We start from the raw sequence: 16,856 nt of genomic DNA, 5'->3' as shown, positions 1-16,856 counted from the left end.
CATGTTGAGCAGTATTTTAAATGTCTTCTCCAGCCACTGCTGGTAAGATACTTTCACCAGCCAGCCTGTCCCTTAGATTAGAGGCTCTTCTATAGAATGGTAAATGACAATCTCATACATTTCTGCATTTGTTTGTTTGCTACTGACAAAGCAAGAAAATTCCTTTTTTCTTTTCTCTTTGCTCCCTCTAGAGAGGTCAGGATTTATCCCTGAATGATGACATGATCATGACATGACATGCTAATTAAATAGAAAGCAAATAAGAACTTTCGCTTATGGTATCTTTAAGCCCAGAGGTCTTATTTTACATTTCAGTACAAGACTGAAGGAAATTGAAAACATTATTCCTCAGAGAACTGGGATATAAAAACACTGGGAAATATTCATGTAAGCACTGCACACAGAAATATCTTTCATTTATGTTCCCATTTGTTAAAACAAAATGGTACTTTTTTAAGCAAATGATGAAAATTGAATACTTTCCTCACAGTAGGAATATTGCTGTTATTAGTCTCACATCTAGAAAGAGTATCTCCTCCCTGGCCCTGGAAAACATCCTTTACAATAAATCGGAGTCCAAATTTGTCTTAATAGGTGACTTGTCTTTTTGAAGCCATTGCAATTTGCTCAGCACTCTTCTTTAAAATAATCATTTAAAGTAGAGTTGGAAAAAGAACTGTCATTCTTTGAGTATCAATATTTGATCCACTGTTTTGACTTTTACGAATGTATCATTATGTCCTCCTCAAATACCATACAAAGGGAATGAAGTGCCTAACCAGTAGTTAAGAAAGACATATTTTTAAATCAATGCTGAACACTAAGTAGTTCAATGGAGTTCTAATAAAAAAGTGCATGTGTTCGCACACACACAAAATAAAAATCCAGCTAGTGACGTGGAACCTGCAGCTTTTGCTTCTTCAATGACTTAGGCTTCATTTTATAGGTTTCATTACAGTGTATAATCTCACACTCTCCATTCTCCAGGTGGGTGAAAACGTGTTCATTGAAAGGATCTTCCCATAAAGCCACAGAACTCAATTCAGTGGTGGAAGAACAGGGCATAGGTGGTGAACTTTTCTGGGGCTGAATTACCTCACTCTTGTGCTAGCTTCTAGTATTGCTAAATTAAATCACAGTTACTCCTGAACCTTTCTGGAGAAAAAAAAAAAATAAAAATTAAAGCAAGGCTCATGCAAGACATGTAATCAGTGGAAGAAAACCTTGCGATGAATCAAAATGCTGCTGGAGAAGAGGAATGATGGAAAGACTTATTTAATTGGCTTTGGATGGAGTTATACATAAAATCCACCCTTAACTAAGTCCTTAGTCAACATACATGAAACAGTAATTCAGTGGAAGATATATGGGGAAGGCAGCAACAACCCATGAACACTACAAGATATTGTCAAAGCCATTTATCTTTGAGAGAGTCATTAAGGGAAGACCACAAAGCTCCTTTCTCCAGTGGATGTCTCAGCAAGCTTTGGCATACCAGTGCAGTCACCCATATCATCACCATGGAGCAAACTGAGGGTGCTTTTAACCAGAACACCGAGTCAAATGAAGCCATTACTGCAAAATTTCACAGAATCTGGAAAACTAGACCGCGTGAATGTCCTTCCCTCAAATGTGGGAAACACTAGCTCAGCCATACTATCCTCCATGGCACCTTCTTGAAGGATTGTGTATGTACCTATAAAAATCCCTTCAATTTCATGGTTTTTCACTGGCTACTGATACCAATGAACTACTTCAGGAATCCTTCCATGCCAATAGCAGCTGTTTTGCACCTGGTTTTATGGGAAACTGTGAAATGAGATTTTCTCAAGATTTTTGGGGGGTTGAGAGTGGGTCGAGACCTGATGAATTTAAAACAACTATATGAAGCTTTATTACACAAGGAAAATCATGCATTCCGGAAGAATTCATTACTAGAAGTCTAATGAACTATCAGGACCTCATATTTCATGTTTTGATCTTTTACTGATTTCTAATTATATATATATATTTTTTTTTTTTTACCAGGAAGGCAGATTATGGTGACTAATCTCAAAAGAATCTTTCATGTCAAAAGTAAATCACAGAGGATTTGCTTTTCTCTATATAAATGATTCAGAGAATAAGCATAATACTATCAACTAATTTTCAGTTATACAAAATAGCATGCTAAGGCTGCTTGAAAATTTTCCATCAAGATGGAAAGTGGATTGTTAGCTGAACATTTTTATTAGTATCTGCTTTAGTTACATTTCCATTTTTTGTTAGAAAACTGATATTTTGCTGGCTGAAAGTCCTTCCCTCCTCCAGTTCCAAGAGCAAAAAATGTCCAACCTTTTTCTACTAAACAGGTTTTTGGTTTTTCAGGTTTCCAAGAAACAAGGCAAATATATCCACCATATCCCTTGTCTAAGCCACTTGATTTTACTACAGCACCGGGTAGATTCACAGCTCGCTAGAACAATAGTGCGCGGTGCGTGTCAGCAGATCGGTGGGAGAATTATGTCTCTGCCCCTACAACTTGCAATATGACGAGAAGAAAGGGATAGAAAGGAGAAAGAGGAAAGATGTGCATAAGCAGACCTTTTATTATTTTCTATAAGTCCCATAGTTCTTTCTGTATAAAACCTTCAGTAAGAAGATAAGCCTTGGGGCTAAGTTTGGAAGAGAATAGAATGGGTAAGGCAGGAGGGAAAAATGGTGGAAAAAATTTGGAAAGGTGAGAAGAAAACGTGTGAAGGGGAATAAAACTGAGAGAGAGGGGGGAAAGGTCAGAAAAGGAACAAAACAAAATAAAACAAATGAACAAACAAAAACCACGAGTCAGGAGACTGATAGTAGGTGATGTGGGGCCTGAACAGACAGGAAGGGGCAGGATAGAAGTGACCCCACACTATCACTGCAAACAAGATGAGCAAAGCCTCTGGAGCTGAGGAGATGGCAGGACACCATGGCCATGCCTCTCCCTGTGGCTGCTGCTTTTCTGTATGTGGGATCACTTGGCTTTGTGTCCCAGATGGGATTCTCTAGGAAGGGAAGCTGGGAATGGCAAGGCTGTAACTTTTCACCCTCCCCAGCCCTTTGTGCTGGCTGGGAAAGCAGAACTGAGGCTGGGGCATTGCCCGTGTGGTGGATCAGCAAAGGGGTGGCTGGGAGCTCTTGGTGGGAGTTCCTGGTGGGCTCTCTGTGGGGGACAGAATGAAGTGCACGGAGTTATTAACCTGGTAGCTGCAGATAAAGTATTTACTGCAGTGGAAAAAAAAAGATACAGAGATGCATTTCATTCTTCTACTGTTAAATCAGTAACAGGCAGCACGGCTGAGCGAGCCAGGCGATCCTATTACATTTCAAAAGGTAGCTCTAGGGATTCATCATCCCCACACTGCACGCTCCCATATGCTGTGTGAATGAGATGGCTTTACTGGAGTCACTATCTCCTATTGGCAAGATGGGTATATTCCAGGAAAGCTATTAAGTGAAACGTTTAAGTCTGATGCCAATGGTATTTCCCCACCACCCCCAAAGCAAACTTTCTTTACTCTCTCTGGCTGTCTTGTGTATTAGCACATATGAAAACTTTACTGATATGAATTATAGAAATCCACCAGAGAGGCTGTTCTGCAGTAGCACAGAGTAGGGAGGCTCGGTTGTTACACAAAGCACATCATGGATGAATGAATATAACAGAAAAACAGAACATCATTAACAGTCCAAAGGCTAGCTAAGTGTGCTGACCATAATTTATTCATATTTTCATAGGTTTATCTTCTGATTCTGACTAGACATAAATTAGAAAACCTGTTCAGCCATATCATGGATCCCAGGGAGAAATGCACCTTAAAAATTGATGAGAGAAGTGCCTTCACTTTAGCACTCCCCACTGGCTTCAGAAGGCTGACAGACATCTTTTGGTGAATTGAATCCAAGTGGTGTAAGATCTCACCCCATCTCTGGTAACAGAACTTAGCAGCATTGGTCAAGTAGTGCCCAAAACTCTGATGGCCTCCTTCATCACCTTCTTCGTACACATCTGGCTCAGCAACAGTGGAGCAGTCAAGTGAGGAAGAAAAATTGCTGAGGGAAGACCCTCATCTGCAAGGTCCTGAGGTCTAGAATTCAGGGCCCGAACCTCCAACATTCCCTGGAAGACTTCAGGCAGCCTGAGAAGAGGTTCACAAGCAATAGTGGAGGAAAGCTCCATCCCAGGTGGGTGCAGAGAAGCTGGGCAGGTGCCTGGTGGGGACATTTGGCCAGTGTGCCAATAGTTCCAGTACTCCATGCAGACCCAGGCTGCAGGATAATGCAGAAATGTCAGCTTATTCCTTGGAACAACAGTGAGCAAAGGAACAGAAAGGCCTGGTTTCAAGCCATCTCCTTGAATCATGTTATGGGGAAAGGAGCAGCCCTGGCTCTCACCAGTGCTGCCTGATAAGTCACTGAATTGCTTCCCAGCTGTCCCCAAGTCACATGCCCTCAAACACCACTTTGACACGCCATTAAGGTCTGTTCCTCAATAAACATTTCCCTCTTTAGGAGGAGACAGAGCCCACCCAAGTCTGCCCAGACTGTGAAAATTTGCTCTGTGCTTGGCCGTCTGAGTCAGATACAAGAAAAAAACATTGTGTGCATGAAAGTCCTTTTTGTCTCGTGTGTGGGGGTGGGGGCCTGCTGGCATTTCGATGAGCTTTTCTGTTTTCTTGTTGAAGTTCTCATTTATGTGCCATACTCTACTGCTAAGCTAGGGACAGGTTGGAAAAATCTCATATGGAGACATTCCCATTGGCTTCTTGCAAGATTGACAGACAGGCAAGGAAGTGCTGCACCACTGGTCCTTGCAGAATATCTCTTGCTTGCTGGGGATTTCAGATTTGGTTCCCAATTTGGCTAACACAGCCAACCCCCCAGTACCCTTTCTTCTTTCCCCAGAAGGAGAGACAACAGATCAATTTACTACTTGTACATGTCTGCGGTGAGGTTTGCAAAGGTGGCAGCTCTCCTGAACGAGTTATTTGCTGATTTCTGCAAGGGCCTTACCTTCATGCAACGCCATAATTGTTCTCCCTAGGGTTGCAGTGACACTGTGTCTCCAGCTAGGTGAGAGGGGGGAAGGTGGCACAGGCTCACAGAGCTCCCTGGGGCAAGGAGGTACATGATGTGTTTGTGATCCTTCCCCCATACAGGAGAACAGCTGTGACATCTGAGTGATAAACATGCTACCAGTTCTCAGCCATGAAAATCCAAATCCAAATCCTTTTTCTCAAGGTAGAGTGCCTTCCTGTGGTCTTTTTATATCCACTGGACACTTCAGTTAGTTGTGTAAGACCACGGAGGAAAACCTGGCTCATATGTGAACATGGTGAGCAAGCTGCCACAAAATCCTTTAAAATTAACCGGGCTATAGTTTCTTCATCTTTCTAACTCAAAACCTTCCATGTCTGCTGCAAGAAACATGGGGAACATATGTGAGGCAAGGGCTGAAGTGAAATTTGAGCTAAGTTACTGAGTGGTTTCACGGTCATCTTCCCCTCAGCTGAGGTGGTCAGAGAAGGATGTTAGTGTCAGTGACACTCTCCAGCTAAACCTCTGCTCCCTTGCCTGGACTGGAGCCAAAGGCAGAAAGGGAAAACCAAGAAGCCATCAACACTGCAGCCCTGCCAATAGGCATGTGGCTGCACACAGACAGGAGACCACGAGACGTGATTGACAAAGAAGAATACGTGTTGGCAACAAGTGCTCAATTCACATTTTAAACAAAACACAGCAGGCAAGTTTCCCAATGAGTTCAACATTTGGTCAAGGGATAGGAGTTCCTATAAACATATTTGCAGTTATGCTGGTGACTAAGTCAACCTCCTCATCTATCAGCAGGCTAAAAACAGCAAATTCACATATGAGGAACTGCCAGTTTGAGCTGTTTTTGGAGCCGCTTAACCAAATGGAAGGAGAAGGTCCTGCAGAGGGTGCAGGTCAACAGCTGCCTCTGCCATGGAGGCCCAGACAAGGCCAAAGCAAGGAAATAAGAGATGTCACTGAGATAAAACTTTCAAACACATTTGGATGACCTGGTTGCTTTGGTGATAATTGGCATGTAGGGTCCTAATTGCTTTAGGTGACTGATGACATTATTTGGAATGGCACAGGTACTCAGAAGGCTGATTCTCATTGACTTTGAAATCTGAGCCACAGCACAAAGAGTTGAGCGGTTCTCAGCTGCTGATCATCCTTTCAGCAAGGCAGTCCTGATTTCTAAGCCTCTTTTGAAAATAGGTCTTGAGATCCGAGATTAACATTTCCCAAGACATCTAAATAACTCAGGGGCCTATTTTCTGGTATTAACATTTTTTAAGCAACAATAGTTGTAGCTTAGATGATAGCTTATTACTTTTGATTTGAAAAGTACCTATGTAAGGCCTCCAAAAAGCCACACTCTATTGTTCCAATCTAATTCTGGAATTCCAAGGGCTTCTCCTACTGTATATTCTACCTAGGATCTAATATTATAAGACTGGGCCTCTCAGTCCCTGAAGAGCAGGTGACCACTCTTCTCTTCTTCATGACTACATGAATAACATCCGAAATTTTTCTCTCTTGAAGTATGGGGTCATGGTGCAGAAGAGGCTGAGAAACATTGATCTATATTTATAATTTCCTATTTTTGCCAATCCTGTTACCGTTTTCCTAATATACAGCACTTTTATCTTCCCAGGGGTCTACTTCCATTGAAATATTTTCTTGGTATTTTTTTCTTCTTCATGTTTTTACACTGACATCATCTAGTTGAAAATAATATTTATTTTTTTTGTCTTATAAAAAATTGTTGTCTTCAAGGCAAGAGATTGCTGCATTTCCTAGGACTTCACTGTATGTAGGTCTGTTTGTCCTTTATTTAAAATTCATGCTTATATTCTCATTGACCCAATAAAAGCAAGTTTTATAAATAATAATAATAATAATCATAATAAATTTTTAAAAGATTACAGAAAGAATGGATTATTCCATTGCTTTTTTTCTAAAATTGAAGCAGGTAATTAACCTATCAGATTGGGTTTGCATAGCATATTTATCTATCAGGTATTTTGTATGTTTCAATGTTTCCCTTATCCATTTCTAATTCCCTGCTGAGCCAATAATATTTCTAAAAATACTTAGAAAGAGGGTGAATTCATTGGTGTCCTACTAAATGATAGTTTGCCTATATTTTTATGATCCAGTCAAAGTAGGAAAGTTAACATACTAGGAAAAATAAAAAAATGCTGAAATCTATATAATTGTTTCTCTGCACTATGTAGGCCAGAGAGTGTAAATGACATTATACAGAAATCTACTAGGAGAGTCAGGTAGAATAGCAGGAAACCAAACAGCAATAATGCTGTGCTGTGCCCAAAAGAGCTGTTCACAATGACAATAGCTGCAAGGACCTTGGACATCTCCAGCCACTCCAAAAAATACAATTAGTAAATATCTATGATAAAATCATTGCTGAGTCACTATATAAATACATCCCTTTTGGCCTCATCTGGGCAGATATGAGCTGACTACTGCTTTGCAGTTTTTGGTCTAAACCAGTTTACCATTCAGCAGGTTGCCATGAATTAATTAGAAATAGGATAGCACTCAGAGACAGGTTTTGGCCACAGTGACTACATTCAACATGAACTGTATGGCTGTAGGTGCAGTCAGCTGGTTTGCTACCAAATAACCAGAACAGGAGTAGCTGTAATAAGATTTTTAATTTTTTTTTTTTTTTTTTTGAAAGGGCCTAGATGGGGAATAGTAATAAGTATTGATTTTACATTTCAGAGGTAATTATTTAGGAGAACATGATAAACTCCTTCTCTTGCCCACTTGTCATTTGGACTTGTTCCTTGGGTGAACAGCCCTCTCTTCCAAGGCATTTCAATGGCACTGGGGGGCCCCAGTTGTGCTGCCCTAATGTGAGTGGTTAATAATGACAGCAACAAGCTGATTGAAAGCTGTTGCAGCCTGAAATATATCCCTTGCATCAGAGCTTGGGTGTTGCAAAGGGGATACTGCGTTGCTCAATGTCCTTAGCGACCATCCACGTTAAGAAAGCTGTAGCAATAATCAGTGTTTGGAGGCCTGAGCTGGCAGCTGGGCCAAATGCTGATTTAACCTTCCCATGTGTGGGAATAGGTTTGCCTGTGTCTTTTGTTCTAAATTTCTGTTTTTCTCCTGTGTCAGCCACATCTACGTTACTGGGACATAGCGTGACAGTGCGGCCCTGAGGACAGCGCTGCTTCTGACTCACAGTCAAGCATTTATGCTTAAATCATGTCCTTTTATTCAGGTGCCATGTCACAGAAAGTTAATAATAAAATGAAGTCATGTCACTGGTTCACTGAATTCCCCAGTAAGTCCTTCAAACAGTTAGTTTATTCCTCATGGAGGTGCTCTGACACACAGGACCACTAAGTTTCCAGAAGCCAGCACTGAAATGATCTTTCCAAAGCATCAGTAGATAGGCCATCCTTTTGTTCTCCTCCCTTCTCCCTCCCCTTTCCATTCCTTAAGCCTCCACAGAAACAACACTGTGGAAGATTACGTCGAAAACAAGCAAGAAGCTATAGAGACCTCCTTTCACCTGCTGTGAGGTGCACAATAGCTGGAGGCTGAAAATACTTGCCTGATTCTTCTAAGAGAAAAGTCTCGTGTGAGCTCTCAAAATAGGACTTTTGTGGCATGCAAGCCAGAGTTGAATTTCATCCCAGTCCCACTCTCTGCTGGAGAAGGAAAAACTTGATATTATTAACATAAGAGGTGAGGTTAGCTCAGGAATCTGTGCCAGAAGAAGCTGAAATCACTGTTGTACGTTTTGGAGAGCTAGAGGACGATGGTTACAAGACGAGGTAGGTGCCCAATTCTGTTGAGTTTCAGCTGGAACAGAATGGCTAATGTGCCCTTCAAAATCCCAGCCCACATTTCTTCCCTGCTGCAGTTACAAAAGACAATGTGGTAATGTCTGCTGTGTTACAGAATCTCTTTATCTAAAAAAAAAAAACGTCCTGTCAGACTAATCAGGGAATTAGCAGCATTACAAAAGTGCTCCTCACAAATGCTAAAATGCAGACATGACTCAGATTAACTTTCAGATCAGGAAACTTATCTTTCTGGTGTATAGCACTAGCCTGTAAAAGAGGTTTCTGGCTTTATTGCTTACTTGTTTGGTGGCACTTGGCAGAGAAACACAGGGCTTCTTCTTTTTTTTTTTTTTTTTTTAATTATTATTTCAAAATCTACTGGAAGGGATTTAGCAGTCTTTTGGAAACATTTCATTTTCTCTATTTTGAGGAGATTTTTGACCTTTATTAAAGACTTTAATTGTCCAGGATTGTCACATCTGATTTCTTTAAATACTCATAAGAGGAAAAACTCACAAAGCAAATGAAAGGTTAGTGAACTTTGCTTTATATTGCTCACAATGCGAACTTTCAAATGATTGGAAAATAATTTCCTTCTATTTTGAATGATAGAAGTTAAAGATAGGCATGACCTATTAGATCACTGTGAGCATTTCCTTGACAGTGTGGTTTTGTTTCACTAATCGGAAGAGAGGAACATAAATTTCTGAGGTTGAGCAGTTCCAAGGGCCAATAGTGGTTTATAGAGACCCTCATCATGAGCAAGACCTGAGCCAATTCAGCAGGGACCGGATGCCTTCACCACTCGGCTTCTGTTTGGTGGCCTTATGAAATGAATGAGTTGCGTCTGTCCGATGTAGAGTGAGTGGGGATGAATAGCACAAAAAGCACGCCTATGACTGCTTCTTTTTACTGGCTTTCTTGGCAGCATGGCTGAATATCAAATGGATGTGGAAACTGTTGTCCCTTTGCTCAGAAACTCCCAAACAGGGACCTAGCTATGTAGAGGAACCTGCACTTCCTTCACCCTTTGACATTTGATTATTAATACTAATTTTGAAATACACAATCCGGTTGATGAGCACAAAGAGAGAGAACTAGGAACAGCAATCATCTTGTTGGTTCAAAGCACCCATCTATGCTCTAGCAATCACATGAAAAAATTGTTTTCCACAATGTTTCCTAGGCATGACTTAGCTGGCGATTTTTATTTTCATTTTATTTTTTTTTCCCCTAAACCAGTATTACATTAGTAGAATGTATTTCCGATGGCAGGAAAAGACTTGTTCTAGTCTGGTTTGGAAATAATCATGGAAAAGTCTCTTAGCATATCTCAGAACTGGAACAAATTGCTGTGCTGCAGTGTGTAGCTCCTGCTGCTGCTTATCCAGCAGCAACTTGGGACAATCTCACTCAGTTCGAGGATTTTCCAGGGCCAGTCTGCCTAGCAGTTTAAAAGTCTTTAACAATACCAAGGGATTTTGCTTTCTCTACATTTCCAAAGGGTGATGGACACAATTACTGGTATTCTGGTTAAAATTTATCCTGAATCTTCAGGGCACTTTACTGACTTTGTCTGAAGCCAGCTCAGTGCTACTGTGTGGCAGGGGCAATGTATAAGGCGTATATTGCAGACTTTAATCCAATGTAGTACAGAAACTGTGATGGCACCTTCTCAGTGAGCTGACTGAGTGTTAGATATTCAAACGTTATTAATGTTCATGTTCACAAAGCTGAGCTGTATCTCATAAACACCAGAAAAGACCTATTCCTTCTTCTCATGGATCCAGAATAAAATCCTCTGTCTTTTGGTAGATGGGATACAAATCAGATACCATCCCAAATGTGCCAAGGGTAGGGGGAATTTAGTGGGAGCCAAACTGTCATAATGTACTGGCTACAGCCAAATGCAAGAGTTGCATAAGCAGCTGTTTCTTTATCAGAGACTTGAGTGTGATATGCAGAGTTTGGAGATGTAATACAGCTGTAGAGGATCACATCTGAAATGTAATAAGATCTGAAGAGGTTGAGCTTATTTGGACATTGTTGTGTCATTGAGAATGTCTTGTTGGGTTAAATCCAGACTTATGGGCCATGTTGCATCTGCAAGCATTGAGGAGTGAAATGGAAAAGAGGGGGAAGTCTGTGTGGGGTGGGCAAAGAGGAGGGTGACGTCAAACTGCAGCACCATGTCCTGGTTCAGGTGGCCTGCTGGATGGGACACAGGTGTGTGGACTCCATATATCCCTCATGTGGCATCCAGCATGGGACTTTCTCTTTTAAATGTGGGCATTCCCTGGTGGCTATCACTCTGGTATCACTGGGGCCAGTTCCCCATGACATTGAAGGTGCAGCTGATGTAGTGCTTTTCCCAGCAGCTTGAAACACAAGCTGATCTCAGCACATGTGCTGGGCTGTCCTCCCTGGTGGCCAAAACTGTGTCATGGTTGAAATATGAAACAGATCCACGTGTGAGAACTGCAAGGCCACAGAAATTGAGGAACACGGTGCTGAAAAGTCCAGCTTCCTGCTATCTCAGGTACCATATCCAATAGTCCCCTACTAATTTTAGAAATGAGCTTCTCTCTGTTCCCTCTCCCTCTGTCTCTCTTGAGTGTGGCAGGGAAATACACTGAGACACTGTGATAAAGTGGTTAGCTGAGCTCCTCTGAAGCTGTACATTTTGTGGTGTGTCAATCCAGATATATTCAGAAGCTGGGATGACATCTCCACATATTATCTGGTGCATCTGACAGTCTTTAGTGGTAGTCCCCCATGTTGTGGAGTAAATGCCATGCAGATGAAGATTTATTTCCATGTGTATAATGTCTCCTAAAAAGACTCAGATGGAAGAAACGAGCATAATGACAAAAAAATCCCTTTAGCTTGTGCATGCCCATTTATATGCTTGAATAGAAGTGCTCAGTGACTTTTGAGATGCCTTTGGAAACTTTGGCCAAACTATTTCTTAAAAGGCCTTACAAGAACCCAGTTTGACTTGGATTTTTCCCAGCATGGTCTTAGCTGCAGAGCGTTTGATTTCCTTGAAGTAGGTAGAGTTTGTTTAGTTCTTCTGTGTTTGTGGAATTTTGCATGTCCTGGAGAAACCCTCTATTTCCTAGGTTTCGAGAATGCTGTTTGCTAATAAATTTCTGCTATATTTATCTCATCATTTGGATTTTATCCTTGTTATTCTTTGCCCTGACACAACAGATTGCTTTTGGATGGGTCAGTCCTTTGAGGTCTTGCTTTCCCTCTGTTTCCCAGTTTTTCTGGGAAATGATACAGAAGAACATACATTTCACCTTGGCATTTAGCAGCCCTTTCCCCTCTTATCTTTTCATGAGCATTTGGAAAAGTCATGAGGTAGGCTAGCCTGACTGCTGGGTTTTTAAGTAGTTCTGTTAACTTTAATTTTACTTGATTTCTCTGTTCTGTTTTCATATGCATGCCAGACAGCTCATCCCCTCAAGAATGTCCTAAAGGCATCTTCTGCCATAGTAAATAACAGAAGTGATAGTTAAAGTATACATATATAAATAATATTTGCTCTAGTGTGTGAGTTTGCCTTGCAAATATGAAAATGTGTCTGAAGGCCTCCATCTCTGCATTCAAACCCTTGCTGTACAGTGAAATGAACTGGAATGTGCTGCAGAGATTTTCTTTGATAATGTCTGGCTTATAATTTACTTTTGGCTGAAGCAATCAGTGAGGGAAATCCATTTGAATGGCTTTGTAAGAACACTTTATTTTTTTGGTGCTGCAGGCTGCAAGTTTCACACTCTGAGACTAAATCCCATTCGCATTGTCCAGGTCCTGGGGAGAGACATTTATTTAAAAGTAGCTGAAATGAAGCACAGAAACAAACTGTAAGTGATTTTTGGCATTAGAAGTGCAGTGACTGTAAAGCAATGGCTCAGCTCCATATTTTAATAGGCTTTAACGTATCAATTATAGTGCTGAGTAGTAATTAGGGCTATACAGCAAAATGCAGAGTGACCGCTAAACGGTTCCAAAGTTGTGGGAGTTGGTGGGAAGGGGGATTTGGGAGCAGACTGAATTCTGGTAATAATACTGCTGGGTAGGGAATAGAAAATGTAACTATTAAAAGATGAATTTTGATTCAGAAATGCAGGCAAGCCTTACCTACACTGATTTCTCCCTGCAGCATGAAGCTAAGTAAGTGAGATGAGCAGTGGACAACTCTTCGGGGACCATGGGCAACAGAGTGTTCATCCTAACAGCTTGCACAACGTCCGCCTGCTCCACTAAATGAAATGCATCTAAAAACCCTGCACCACTCGACCGTGCTCAGCTGTTTGGAAAGCCTCTAGGGGTGGAGGGTGAAAGCTGAGAGCTGGGGAATGCTGCTTCTCATTTCAGCATGGCCTACATACACCCCTAAAATTCCACTGTACAAAGGGATGCCCGGCCTCCATATATACTCCTACCACCCTGCACTCAGCAGGGGAAGTTGCACTGATTCTGTCTTGGAAAGGGCACTCTCAATTTTGGGGGGACGAGGGCACTGCGGCCCATTAATAATAATCACACTCGTTGCTGAAGGAATGATTCAAACCACAAAATTACAAATTTCCTCCTCTTGCTGGTTGCTTTCTGCTCAAATTACCCTTGAGGCAGAGTGAAATGTCCATTGGTGTAGTCCCAAGCTATGGGACTACTATTCCATGGATGGTTGGTCATAGAGATGGCAGTCTTTATCCATGTGAGGCTGCCTGCTCAGTCCTGTAATCCTAAATGAGCCAAGCCCCCAAGCTTCTCTCATTTTCAGGGTGGAGTCAAAGCCACAAAACACTTCTCCAATGTTTGTAGCCAGAGATCAATTGTAAGCTAAAGAAATATTTATTTTATAGTGTAAACTGAGCAGCGTGAAATTTTTGCCCAGGATATTCCTCTTGATGTTACTATTTTGATACGCCTAAGTTCATTGGTATAAATAGTGTGCAGTTGTCATCACATTTAACTAAAAAAAGCCCTCCTCAGTTGACAGCATAGGTATCATGAAGTCACGTCACCCCCTACTAAGTAACTTCCACTGGGGCCGAATGCAGGCCTCTGAATGACAATTCTGCTTTTCTGGCCTTGGCTGGCATGTAATTTAGGAGCAAGGGAAGGCTTTCAGGAGCAAACATTTGTAGGCTTGCACCGATGAATCATATACTTGAAAACTTTATCCACCATAGCTGAAAACAAAATCACATAGGAGCCAAAAATGCAAAGCAGGCCCCCTGGATGTGACATAGTTTGGCTGGCTGCCAGGAAGCTTCAGCAGTCCTCTAGCATGGTTGGAAACGAGCCAGCAAGTGTCCTTCATGAGGGTGGATGGAATGAAACGTTCACAAGAGCTGATTTCTTCGTGTAAGATCCAACAGAGAGAAATGGTTGTACTCTCCTCATGAAGAGTGAGATGAAAGATTATCCCATTTTAGGACTTGGCCTTGTCTATCCAGCAAAGTACTTATATGGGCTCCATTACTGTTCTGCCTGAGTGTGCTGTAATCCTTAATGCATTTATTTTTGTGGGTAGGAAGGCCTGATGTTAGTGCTTCAGATGGTGAAGACATGAATGGGAACACAACATTATGCCAGATGCTGACAGAATAGATATTAGTATTGCTAGTCTCAGCAGCAAAGTAAGTTGTTTTACTTGAACCAGTATATCTGAGCATAAAAAATTAAAGGAGAGGAGAGTCAGTCTGTATGAGGATAGGGAGAACTGCCAAGACTCAACTGGATAAGTAACACGTAGTAAATGCTTAGAGTCACCTTGCCAGACAAATATTTGCCTTTCACTTTGAATGAAGACCAAATCATGTTCTAACTAGTAGGACCAAGAAATTCCGCACATTTTAGTAAGTTGAGTGTCCTACACAAACTCCCAAAGTAAGTATATGAGGGCAGACCTGAAGGGTTTGCTGGATAGATAGAAGAGAAAAAAAAAAAAAGACCTCAGGAAGATATTTCAGTGTAGGAAAAAAATCAGAGGGAATGCTGGAAGCTGGAAGGAAAAGTGGAAAAAAGCTTTGTAAATGAATGCAGTTAAATACAACTGTACTTGGAAGATACACTTCCTATTTAGAGATGGTCAGAGGGGTGGAATCCAGGAGCTGAACAGGTCAAGGTCTCTGGGGAAACACTGGAAAAGAGCTATGTCTCGTCCCTAAATCAGATTAGCTCTGAAAAATATCCTTGGGGAAGAATTAAAATATAGTGTAAAGACTGTAGTCCCTGTACCTTTCTAGTCATTTCTAGCAGCCATGAAAGCTTCTTTTTCTTGTTCAATGAACCTAATGCATAAGAATGTGGTAAACAAAAGACTGCAGTAAAACTGTTCTTTTTGTGACAGATGTGACCTTGGTGTCATTATTTAAGGACTGCACTTAAGGGCAATACTCATATTGTTCTTGCATCATTTGCTCTGTCTGCTGTAATAGTCTTTTATGACCATTTTTTGGAAATAACTGATTTTATCAGTAGTTCTTACTAGATGAGTTGCTTTGCTTTGACTTCTATGCAACTAACACAGTTTAAATGAAAATATTAAAAATACAGGGAGAGGAAGGCTGAGACAGGTCAGCTACTTTATCAATGGGCTAAGCAAGAGTAGAAATCAGTCACTGGTTGAGACCCTTATTCAGTGCAGACTTCTCTCCTACAGGTTTTTATTACTTTAAGCTGAGCCAGAAATGACGCCCTCATGATTTCCCTTGGGAAACCTGGGATCCAGAGCTCTCTGCATTCAGCAGGAGTATTTCCATTGACTTTGATGGCCTTTGGACTAGACCCTAAATTTCCATGGCATTTCTGGGACTTGTGTCTGAAATTCACTTGCTTTCTTTGAGCTTTCTCATGCATCGTTCTGGCTAATACATGTTCAGCCATAAATATAGTGTGGCATGCAGTTAAGAAATTCTACAGTTTTTAGTCAGTAGGAACCACTGTCTGATAGTCTGCCTAATTTGCCTTTCCAGTTTCATCCTATTATAGCTCACTATATCCCCTTGGGCCCCTGTGATTTCTCTCCTTTCTAGCACCTGTACAATCATGTTTTGTTACCTTGTATCATGTATGTAAACATGGAAAAACTTAATTAAAATGAACAAATATATCAAATTGTTTCACAATATATAATCTAAGTACTTATGTACCCTTCAAAGGCATATCTGAGCCACCTGAATAAAGCAGTGTTTAGCAACTATTAATTAAGTGATGTTTAAACAATGCTTTGAACATGTAAAGTGGTAAAAGTTTCCAAGTATACCATGATCGTTGTTATCACTGTTATACAAAAATGAGGAATGTACTAAACTTCTGTGAATCCCTCCCAATTACTGAGGACTTTGTGAGTTGAAGAGAATCAGCCATGACAAACTAACAGATTGTCTTTCTTCCATCTGGGTTGTCCTTTTGTTTCACAAAAAGGGTATAAAGTGTACTTTTTTTTGGCCATCTTGTTTATTTAAGCACATTTGTAAAAGCCTACCGCAGAATGGTTATTCTAGCTTGAACAAATCCTTCCGGGTCAGAAAGTCCTTTGGATGGCTTGGATCCAACTGTTCTCCCTTCCCATTCCTCCCTTTTAAGTTTTGAGTTTCTGTCAAAGTCTGGGCTGAATTCCTGAAACCAGTTGGAGTGTAGCTGTTCTTTTGTTCCCTGCTGCCAACTGCAGAAAGCTACGTTCACCAGTTTTTGTAGTCACCAGCTTTAAAATTGCTAAGTCCCATTGCTTCCTTTGAATGACCAGATGCAAAGCAGTACTTTAAACGTAGGAATGATTTTACAGAGCTTTTCACTTGTAGTATTGGATGGACTGCTGTGCTGTCTCTCATTTCAAGGAATGCCTTAAACAGGCTGTCTGTTTCTTAAGACTGTCAGAGGTAAGGCTGAAACTTGCAAAATAACATCTGGAAAGCCCAGATTCTCTAATATAGAAATACTATTTTCATCGCTGAGGTT

General features: G+C 41.1%; 1 long non-coding RNA gene across 1 annotated transcript; it reads left to right on the top strand.

Moving 5' to 3' along the window:
* Positions 1-10,407: 10,407 nt before the first annotated feature.
* On the top strand, positions 10,408-16,190 carry LOC139998712 (uncharacterized). Its single transcript, XR_011803465.1, has 3 exons — positions 10,408-11,418; positions 12,646-12,748; positions 13,048-16,190. It is a non-coding gene; the product is annotated as an uncharacterized lncRNA (long non-coding RNA).
* Positions 16,191-16,856: the final 666 nt, after the last annotated feature.

The sequence above is a fragment of the Anas platyrhynchos genome, chromosome 15, assembly GCF_047663525.1.
Source record: "Anas platyrhynchos isolate ZD024472 breed Pekin duck chromosome 15, IASCAAS_PekinDuck_T2T, whole genome shotgun sequence".
NCBI lineage: Eukaryota > Metazoa > Chordata > Aves > Anseriformes > Anatidae > Anas > Anas platyrhynchos.
This window is presented reverse-complemented; position numbering and strand designations above follow the sequence as displayed.